At 45.3% G+C, this 9,741-nt stretch overlaps 1 long non-coding RNA gene across 2 annotated transcripts; it reads left to right on the top strand.

The window, feature by feature from the left end:
- Positions 1-463: 463 nt before the first annotated feature.
- Positions 464-6,295, top strand: LOC115115825 (uncharacterized). Of its 2 annotated transcripts, none has more exons than XR_010462648.1 (3): positions 464-496; positions 5,256-5,567; positions 5,996-6,295. It is a non-coding gene; the product is annotated as an uncharacterized LOC115115825 (long non-coding RNA). The 2 variants fall into 2 exon arrangements; XR_010462647.1 differs by lacking the exon at positions 464-496 and adding an exon at positions 4,953-5,024.
- Positions 6,296-9,741: the final 3,446 nt, after the last annotated feature.

Genomic DNA, 9,741 nt, shown 5'->3' with positions numbered 1-9,741 from the left:
TTGAGAAGGAGAAAAGAGGGAAGGGTAGAGGAGAGAGGAGGGTAGATATGAGAGAAGGGTAGAGGAGAGAGGAGGGTAGGGGATATAGGGTAGGGTAGAGAGAAGGGGAGGGGAGAAAGGAGGGAAGGAAGGGGAGAGTGGAGGATAGGAGAGAGAAGGGTAGAGTATAGATGATGGGAGGGAGGGGATAGAGAGATTTGCGGAGGAGAGAAGAGGGTAGGGGAGAGAGGAGGGTAGGGGAGAGAGGAGGGTGGATGAGAGATGGCAAATGTGTTTACACATGGGTGTTGTTGCACCATACCACTGTCATCCCCATCATATCATGAAAGGTCATGTTATGTTGATATAACCTCTGCCTCTCTCTTCCTCTGACTCCTCCCTTTCTCTCTCTCTCTCTCTCTCTCTCTCTCTCTCTCTCTCTCTCTCTCTCTCTCCCTTTCTCCTCTGTCTCTCTCTTTCTCCTCAGATCTCCAGGCTCAAAGTGTCAGTCCACCAGGTAGGTAGAGTATAAATCTACAGTGATTATAGCAGTTCAATATTTGTCACCTTTATTATACCACATGAAGAAAGTCATGTGTCCATACAAACCATTCTAAACCCCAATAACAAGTAGTGTTTTATGGAACTACTTATACTTGACATATTATATATTATATTGGTCTGATGTTAGAGTAGGAGAAGGGGGGTGTAGATGATAGAGGTCTGTTACCAAGGCAACCAGTCTGATGCTATCTGTCAGGAAGAGAGAGAGAGGAACAGAGAGAGAGAGAGAGAAGGCGTGGAGAGAAAGTGAGATGTCAACAGAGATAGGGCTGACAGACTAACACGCAGTCAACTGAATATCTTGTCTTTACTGACTTCTCACCAGTGATGTCATCATAACCAGCAACCTTTTCCACTCTTGGTCCGGCTCATCTTGACCCCTGACCTCTGAAATTAATAATTTAAAAAATGATATATATATATATATTTTTTCAATTAGATTTAATCTCATCTGCAAAGAGAGTTACACATTTGCATGGAAGGGGAATGTACACTACATGACCAAAAGTATGTGGACACCTGCTCATCTAACCTGCTCATCTAACATCTCATTCCAAAATCATAGGTATTAATATGGAGTTGGTCCCCCCTTTGCTGCTATAACAGCCTCCAGTCTTCTGGGAAGACTTTCCACTAGATGTTGGAACATTGCTGCTATAACAGCCTCCACTCGTCTGGGAAGGCTTTCCACTAGATGTTGGAACATTGCTGCTATAACAGCCTCCACTCTTCTGGGAAGGTTTTCCACTAGATGTTGGAACATTGCTGCGGGGACATACTTCCATTCAGCCACAACAGCATTAGTGAGGTTGGGCGATTAGGCCTGGCTCGCAGTCGGCGTTTCAGTTCATCCCTAAAGGTATTCAATGGGGTTGAGGTCAGGGCTCTGTGAAGGCCAGTAAAGTTCTTCCACATCGATCTCAACAAACTATTTCTGTATGGACCTCGCTTTGTGCACAGGGGCATTGTCATGCTGAAACAGGAAAGGGCCTTCCCCAAACTGTTGCCACAAAGTTGGAAGCACAGAATGGTCTAGAATGTCATTGTATGCTGTAGCGATTAGATTTCCCTTCAATGAAACTAAGGGGCCTAACCCGATCCGTTAAAAACAACCCCAGACCATTATTCCTCCTCCACCAAACTTTACAGTTGGCACTATGCTTTGGGGCAGGTAGCGTTCTCCTGGCATCTGCCAAACCTAGGTTTTTGGTTCGGACTGCCAGATGGTGAAACGTGATTCATCACTCCAGAGAAAGTGTTTCCACTCCAGCAGACGCTTGGCATTGCACATGGTGATCTTAGGCTTGTGTGCTGCTGCTCTGCTGTGGAAACCCATTTCATGAAGCTCCAGACGAACAGTTCTTGTGCTGAAGTTTCTTCCAGAGGAAGTTGGGAATTCGGAAGTGAGTGTTGCAACCGAGGACAGATGATTTTTACACGCGACGAACTTCAGCACTCGCGGTCCCGTTCTGTGAGCTTGTGTGAGCTACCACTTTGAGGCTAAGCCACTGCTGCTCCTAGACGTTTCCACGTCACAATAACAGCACTTACAGTTGACCGGGGCAGCTAAAGCAGGGTGGAAATTAGACCAACAGACTTGTTGGAAAGGTAGCTTACACTGATGGTGACGTGTTGATTGTCACTGAGTTCCTCAGTAAGGCCATTGTACTGACAATGTTTGTCTATGGAGATTGCATGGCGGTGTGCACATTTTTTTTTATCACCCACAAGGCTGGGGGAGAGAGATAGTTCTTACTCACTGGCAGCCTGAGGAGGAGACAGGGGAGGAGGGAGAGAGAGAGAAAGAGAGAGATAGGAGAGAGAGATAGTTCTTACTCACTGACAGACTGAGGAGGAGACAGGGGAGGAGGGAGAGAGAGAGAGATAGGAGAGAGGTAGTTCTTACTCACTGACAGACTGAGGAGGAGACAGGGGAGGAGGGAGAGAGAGAGATAGTTCTTACTCACTGACAGACTGAGGAGGAGACAGGGGAGGAGGGAGAGAGAGAGAGAGAGAGATAGGAGAGAGATAGTTCTTACTGAGAGAGGGTTGGTAGGAGGAGACAGGGGAGAAGGGAGAGAGAGATAGTTCTTACTCACTGACAGCCTGAGGAGGTGACAGGGGAGGAGTGAGAGAGAGAGAGATAGGAGAGAGATAGTTCTTACTCACTGACAGCCTGAGGAGGAGACAGGGGAGGAGGGAGAGAGAGAGAGATAGGAGAGAGAGATAGTTCTTACTGAGAGAGGGTTGGTAGGAGGAGACAGGGGAGAAGGGAGAGAGAGATAGTTCTTACTCACTGACAGACTGAGGAGGAGACAGGGGAGGAGGGAGAGAGAGAGAGATTTACTCACTGACAGACTGAGGAGGAGACAGGGGAGGAGGGAGAGAGAGATAGTTCTTACTAACAGACAGCCTGAGGAGGAGACAGGGGAGGAGGGAGAGAGAGAGATAGGAGAGAGAGACAGTTCTTACTCACTGACTGACTGAGGAGGAGACAGGGGAGGAGAGAGAGAGAGAGAGAGATAGTTCTTACTCACTGACAGCCTGAGGAGGAGACAGGGGAGAAGGGAGAGAGAGATTGTTCTTACTAACAGACTGGGTTGGTAGAAGAAGACAGGGGAGGAGAGAGAGAGAGACAAACATTTAAATCAAATGAATATATTTGTATCACTGACTTCTCACCAGTGATGTCATCATAACCAGTAACCTTTTCCTCTCTTGGCCCAGCCTGACCCTGACATATAGCATCAGGCCTGTTGAGTTGACTTGGGTAACAGACCTCTAGCTTCTACACCACATCCCCCCTTCTCCTGCTCTAACATGAGACCTCATCAGTACTCATTTTGGGTGCTGGTACTGTTTATATTTAGGTGCTGGAACATTAAGCCAATATTCTATAAGAGGTGAACTCAAGCAGTAGAAAGTTAGAGGTGATATTATAGGACACTATGTGAAATGTTGCTGGTCTGTCAGCAGTTTCCTGTGGAGTTTTTTTTAACATATCAGTTTGCTGTAGTGTGTTCAACCACTGATCCAAGATAAGTTGCTAAAAAGTTAATCTCACATCATTGAAGTTAGGACATAATGAGAGAGAAGTCATATAGCCTAGCAGTATTTTCCACACATCAGTCCTCTCTTCATGACAGTAACCCCAGTTAGAGACAGATATGATACCTGCAGTGGTACCGATGACCCTGTTGTGGAGCACAGGTAGGATGCTGTTATACTGATTTACACTTGTGACAGTTATTGAGATATGATTTGATATTGTAAGATATATTATAATTTGCAGGGTTAGTAAAATAACATGCAACTGGAAGCAGCCAGTAAAAATGTGTCTCAAAGCAGGACAATGATGTGATCACCTGTAAATGTACTTTACTGTAGCCTAACTGTCCATCTGGGGACAGGCACTAATGTCAGTTAAGTTGTGATGGTGTCATGCATCTGATTGTTGTATATTCAGTGTGTCAATGATTGATTGTATCTGTCTCTATGTACACTACATGACCAAAAGTATGTGGACACCTGCTCATCTAACATCTCATTCCAAAATCATGGGCATTAATATGGAGTTGGTCCCCCCCTTTGCTGCTATAACAGCCTCCAGTCTTCTGGGAAGGCTTTCCACTAGATGATGGAACATTGCTGCTATAACAGCCTCCACTCTTCTGGGAAGGCTTTCCACTAGATGATGGAACATTGCTGCTATAACAGCCTCCACTCTTCTGGGAAGGCTTTCCACTAGATGATGGAACATTGCTGCTATAACAGCCTCCACTCTTCTGGGAAGACTTTCCACTAGATGATGGAACATTGCTGCTATAACAGCCTCCACTCTTCTGGGAAGGCTTTCCACTAGATGATGGAACATTGCTGCGGGGACTTGCTTCCATTCAGCCACAACAGCATTAGTGAGGTTGGGCAATTAGGCCTGGCTCGCAGGCAACGTTTCAATTCATCCCTAAAGGTATTCAATGGGGTTTAGGTCAGGGCTCTGTGAAGGCCAGTAAAGTTCTTCCACATCGATCTCAACAAACTATTTATGTATGGACCTTGCTTTGTGTACAGGGGCATTGTCATGCTGAAACAGGAAAGGGCCATCCCCAAACTGTTGCCACAAAGTTGGAATCACAGAATAGTCTAGAATGTCATTGTATGCTGTAGCGATTAGATTAGATCCCTTCAATGAAACTAAGGGGCCTAACACGATCTGTTAAAAACAACCCCAGACCATTATTCCTCATCCACCAAACTTTACAGAAGGGGTGTCCACATACTTTTGTATATATAGTGTTTGTACACATGGGTGTTGTTGCACCATACCAACGATAAGCCTGTCTTCCACATCACATCATGAAAGGTCATGTTGATGTTCATTTAACCTTTGTCTCTCTCTTCCTCTGACTCCTCCCTTTCTCCTTTGTTTCTCTCTCTCTCTTTCTCCTCAGATCTCCAGGCTCAAAGCGTCAGTCCACCAGGTAGGTAGAGTATAAATCTACAGTGATTATAGCAGTTCAATATTAGTCAACTTTATTATCCCACATGGAGAAATTCATGTGTCCATACAAACCATTCTAAAACCCAATAACAAGTAGTGTTTTATGGAACTACTAATACTTGTCAACCACAAAGCATCACTGCTGTTAGAATAACAGAATCACTGTCATCATCTGTCCTCACCACTGTGTTTTCCTCTCTGCTGTTTACAGCTGAATACTCAGTCAGACTGGTGGATGGGACCACTTCCTGTTCTGGGACAGTGGAAGTCTTCTACAGAGGAGAGTGGACAGGTGTATGTACTAGGTGGTGGGACATGATGAGAGAGACCAAGGTTGTGTGTAGAGAGCTGAACTGTGGGAATGTTGTAGCTGAATCTATAGGACCTCTGATTGAAGATGGAAGAAGAGGAGTCAGACTATTTGGTTGCTATGGAGATGAGTCTTCTATTAGACAGTGTGACATCATAGGAGGAAGAGCTGGTTTCTGTGATGGTAGATATTATCATCATGTGATCTGTTCAGGTAAGAGACTGGTCATATTGAGAGATTTATTTATACATTATACAATATTACCATGTATCATGTTTTATGTGTTTTTATTTCATTTAAATAGAGGGAGAGATGTCAGATGTATTTAAACATTATATTTGTGTTTGTCATATTGGTTTATGGGAGATGTTCATGGGCAGATCATTGTAGATCAGATGGTACTGAAGTGAAGCTGCCTGATGGATGTCCAGCTGTTTATTTTCTATAAAGTGAAGTGAACTTATTCCTGTCTCCTGCCTACATTATTCCCAACCCGATCCTGAGTGACTAAGAACCCATTTCTACCTCTTACAGTATCAAACATAGCAAACTGCAATCTTTTATCCAACATATTTGTGTTTAGTCCTTGACAGTGTCATCAACAAAACTGATTGAATGTTCAACCAACTCTTTTTCTCCAGAGTCTGTGCGGCTTGTGGATGGAGCTGGTCTCTGCTCTGGGAGAGTGGAGGTGAAGTCCAATCAGTCCTGGGCCTCAGTGTGTGAAGCTGACTTTGACCGGCAGGATGCAGAGGTAGTCTGTGGGGAGCTTGGCTGTGGGGCTCCTGCAGCTCTACAGGGGGGGCTCTATGGAGAAGGTGAGGGTCAGACCTGGGATAAAGAGTTCCAGTGTAAAGGCAAAGAGTCCCTTCTCCTGGACTGTGACACCTCAGACAGAAAACACAACACCTGCCTACCTGGTAATGCTGTTGGACTCACCTGCTCAGGTAAGAAACAGTTTGCCACTCAATCAACATTGTTTCTCACCTGGAGTGAAGAATATGAGAGACAATATAGGTGTTTTTAGTGAGAAAATAGTAAGATTACTGTCTCTCTCTTTTCTTTTCTCAGAGCCTGATGATGTGAGGCTGGTGGGAGGAGGCAGTCGCTGTGCTGGTGGAGTGGAGCGGTACGACCAGGAGAGTGGAGGATTGTGGGAGCTCTGACTGGAAACGTGATGTCTATAGCTGCAGTCGTGTGTAGACAGCTGGGTTGTGGCTCCACTGTTTCAGAACTACCTGGAAACACCACTAGAGGGTTTAAGTTTTCTGTTCTGGGTCTGAGTCTTCACTGAGGGAGTGTTGGAGAAGTTATGATCTCCTTCCTGGACTCACAGTGATCTGCTCAGGTAATAAAAATATATTATTGTTATATTTAACTGATTTACTTCATTCATACAACTTCCTCTGCACATCTCATGATGACTGTTTAACTTATCAGTCTGCTTTACTAAATAGATCACTCAGTCAAGTAGGAATCAAATACAACTTAAATATCCCAGAATGCTTTTGTGTTTGAGTGTTTTATCTCAGTGAACGTCTCTACTCACTACCACTGTCACATGTCATGTTATCTAAATGGGGAAAGTAGTTGAGGAGCTACGTTTTCTTTTTCTCTCCTCTTGTTCCAGATGTCCTGCTTCAGCCTGATATCAACATATGTTGTCATGTTGCCCTGTGAGGGAGGGTGGCTGGCACTGTTACATGCTGATGTTATTGTCATATCTATAGGAAACTAGTTGAATAGGTATTTAATGTTCTCTTTTATTGTTACAGATCTCCTGGTCCAGCCTGATATCTTCCTGACTGACTCAATGGGAGGGGTCTCCAGGGGCCACCAGGGGCCCGAGGTGTTCAGGGGCTACAGCTTCACCATCACCTGCTCCACTCAGCCACAGTACCCAGGAGGCTCCTTCCTCCTCACGTTCACCGGCTCCAACAGAACCCAGATCCAGCCAGCTCTCAATCACTCTGCTGCCTTCCTCTTCCCTGCTGCAGATGACTCCCACCAAGGGAACTACAGCTGTGTTTTTGACAATTATGTTTTCTCTCATAACTTCTCCTCTGAGAGTGAGCTCCTCCCCTCACCATCACAGGTAACTGAACATGAACCAGACTTATAACTTTGTCATTGACAGATTTCCCACAGATCTATGTGATGATGATCAGTCCCCTCATCAAAGGTGTTTCTGTTTGCAGCCTCTCCTCTGCCAGCCTTCATCATCAGACACGTTGTAGTGCTGCTGATCCTACTGACAACCATCACCACCTCCTACCTGTACTACAAGGTAAAGACATTTACTCAGATGTTACAAGACATTTAAACTAGAGGAAGAGGGGAGGGAGAGAGGGAAGGAGAGAGAATGGAGATACCAGAGAGTAAATGTCTGACTGTTGGTGCTGTGTCTCCCTAGCCCACCAGGAGGCAGAAGAGAGTGAACAGGGTGAGCAGCATGGCTCTTTATGTCAATGCCATGGAGATGGTCTCTCTGAGCTCCAGAGCTGAAGCTGGACCGGGAGAGGAGAGAGCAGCCCAGGGGACGGAGTAGGAGGAGAATGAATCTGACCCTACATGCTGATCTTAGGTCAGTTTTGTGTTTTAAATCGATGGTCAACAGTGGACTGGTGTTTAAAATGTGGTGATAAACCTGAAGTGATTCTAATTTTAATAACACGTTCAGAATTAGTTTATCTTTCTAGAACTTTGGAAGAAATCTAAAAGTAGTGACTGCAACCACCATTATTCATTTAGTTTGGTTTTTACCACCAGAGAAACATGGGGTTTTGGGTAACATGGGGTTTTTGGGTACCATGGGGTTTTGGGTAACATGGGGTTTGGGTAACATGGGGTTTGGGTAACTTGGAGTTTTGGGTAACATGGGATTTTGGGTAACATGGAGTTTGGTTAACATGGGGTTTTGGTAACTTGGAGTTTTGGGTAACATGGGGTTTTGGGTAACATGGGGTTTGGGTAACATGGGGTTTGGGGTAACATGGGGTTTGGGGTAACATGGGGTTTGTTAATATGGAGTTTGGGGTAACATGGGGTTTTGGGTAACATGGGGTTTGGGTAACATGGGGTTTTGGGTAACATGGAGTTTGGGGTAACATGGGGTTTGGGTAACATGGGGTTTGGGGTAACATGGGGTTTGGGGTAACATGGGATTTTGGGTAACATGGGGTTTTGGGTAACAAGGAGTTTGGTAACATGGGGTTTTGGTAACATGGGGATTTGGGTAACATGGGGTTCTGGGTAACATGGAGTTTGGTAACATGGGGTTTTGGGTATCATGGGGTTTTGGGTAACATTGGGGTTTGGGTAACATGGGGATTTGGGTAACATGGTGTTTTTGGGTAACATGGAGTTTGGTAACATGGGGTTTTGGTAACATGGGGATTTGGGTAACATGGGGTTTTGGTAACATGGGGTTTGGGTAACATGGGATTTTGGGTAACATGGGGTTTTGGATAACATGAGGTGTGGGTAATATGGGGTTTTGGGTAACATGTGGTTTGGGAAACATGGGGATTGGGGTAACATGGGGTTTGGGGTAACATGGGGTTTTGGGAAAAATGGGATTTTGGGTAACATGGGGTTTGGGTAACATGGGGTTTTGGGGAACATGGGGTTTGGGGTAACATGGGGTTTCGGGTAACAAGGAGTTTGGTAACATGGGGTTTTGGTAACATGGGGATTTGGGTAACATGGGGTACTGGGTAACATGGAGTTTGGTAACATGGGGTTTTGGGTATCATGGGGTTTTGGGTAACATTGGGGTTTGGGTAACATGGGGATTTGGGTAACATGGGGTTTTTGGGTAACATGGAGTTTGGTAACATGGGGTTTTGGTAACATGGGGATTTGGGTAACATGGGGTTTTGGTAACATGGGGTTTGGGTAACATGGGATTTTGGGTAACATGGGGTTTTGGATAACATGAGTCGTGGGTAATATGGGGTTTTGGGTAACATGGGGTTTGGGAGACATGGGGATTGGGGTAACATGGGGTTTGGGGTAACATGGGGTTTGGGGTAACATGTGGTTTTGGGAAAAATGGGATTTTGGGTAACATGGGGTTTGGGTAACATGGGATTTTGGGGAACATGGGGTTTGGGGTAACATGGGGTTTTGGGTAACATGGGGTTTGGGTAACATGGGTTTTGGGTAACATGGGGATTTGGGTAACATGGGGTTCTGGGTAACATGGGGTTTGGTAACATGGGGTTTTGGTAACATGGGTTTTTTGGGTAACATGGGGTTTGGGTAACATGGGGTTTGGGTAACATGGGATTTGGGGTAACATGGGGTTTTGGATAACATGACGTTTGGGTAATATGGAGTTTTGGGTAACATAGGGTTTTGGATAACATGGGGTTCTGGGTAACAT

Source organism: Oncorhynchus nerka, unplaced genomic scaffold, assembly GCF_034236695.1.
Source record: "Oncorhynchus nerka isolate Pitt River unplaced genomic scaffold, Oner_Uvic_2.0 unplaced_scaffold_1560, whole genome shotgun sequence".
Taxonomy (NCBI): Eukaryota; Metazoa; Chordata; class Actinopteri; order Salmoniformes; family Salmonidae; genus Oncorhynchus; species Oncorhynchus nerka.
This window is presented reverse-complemented; position numbering and strand designations above follow the sequence as displayed.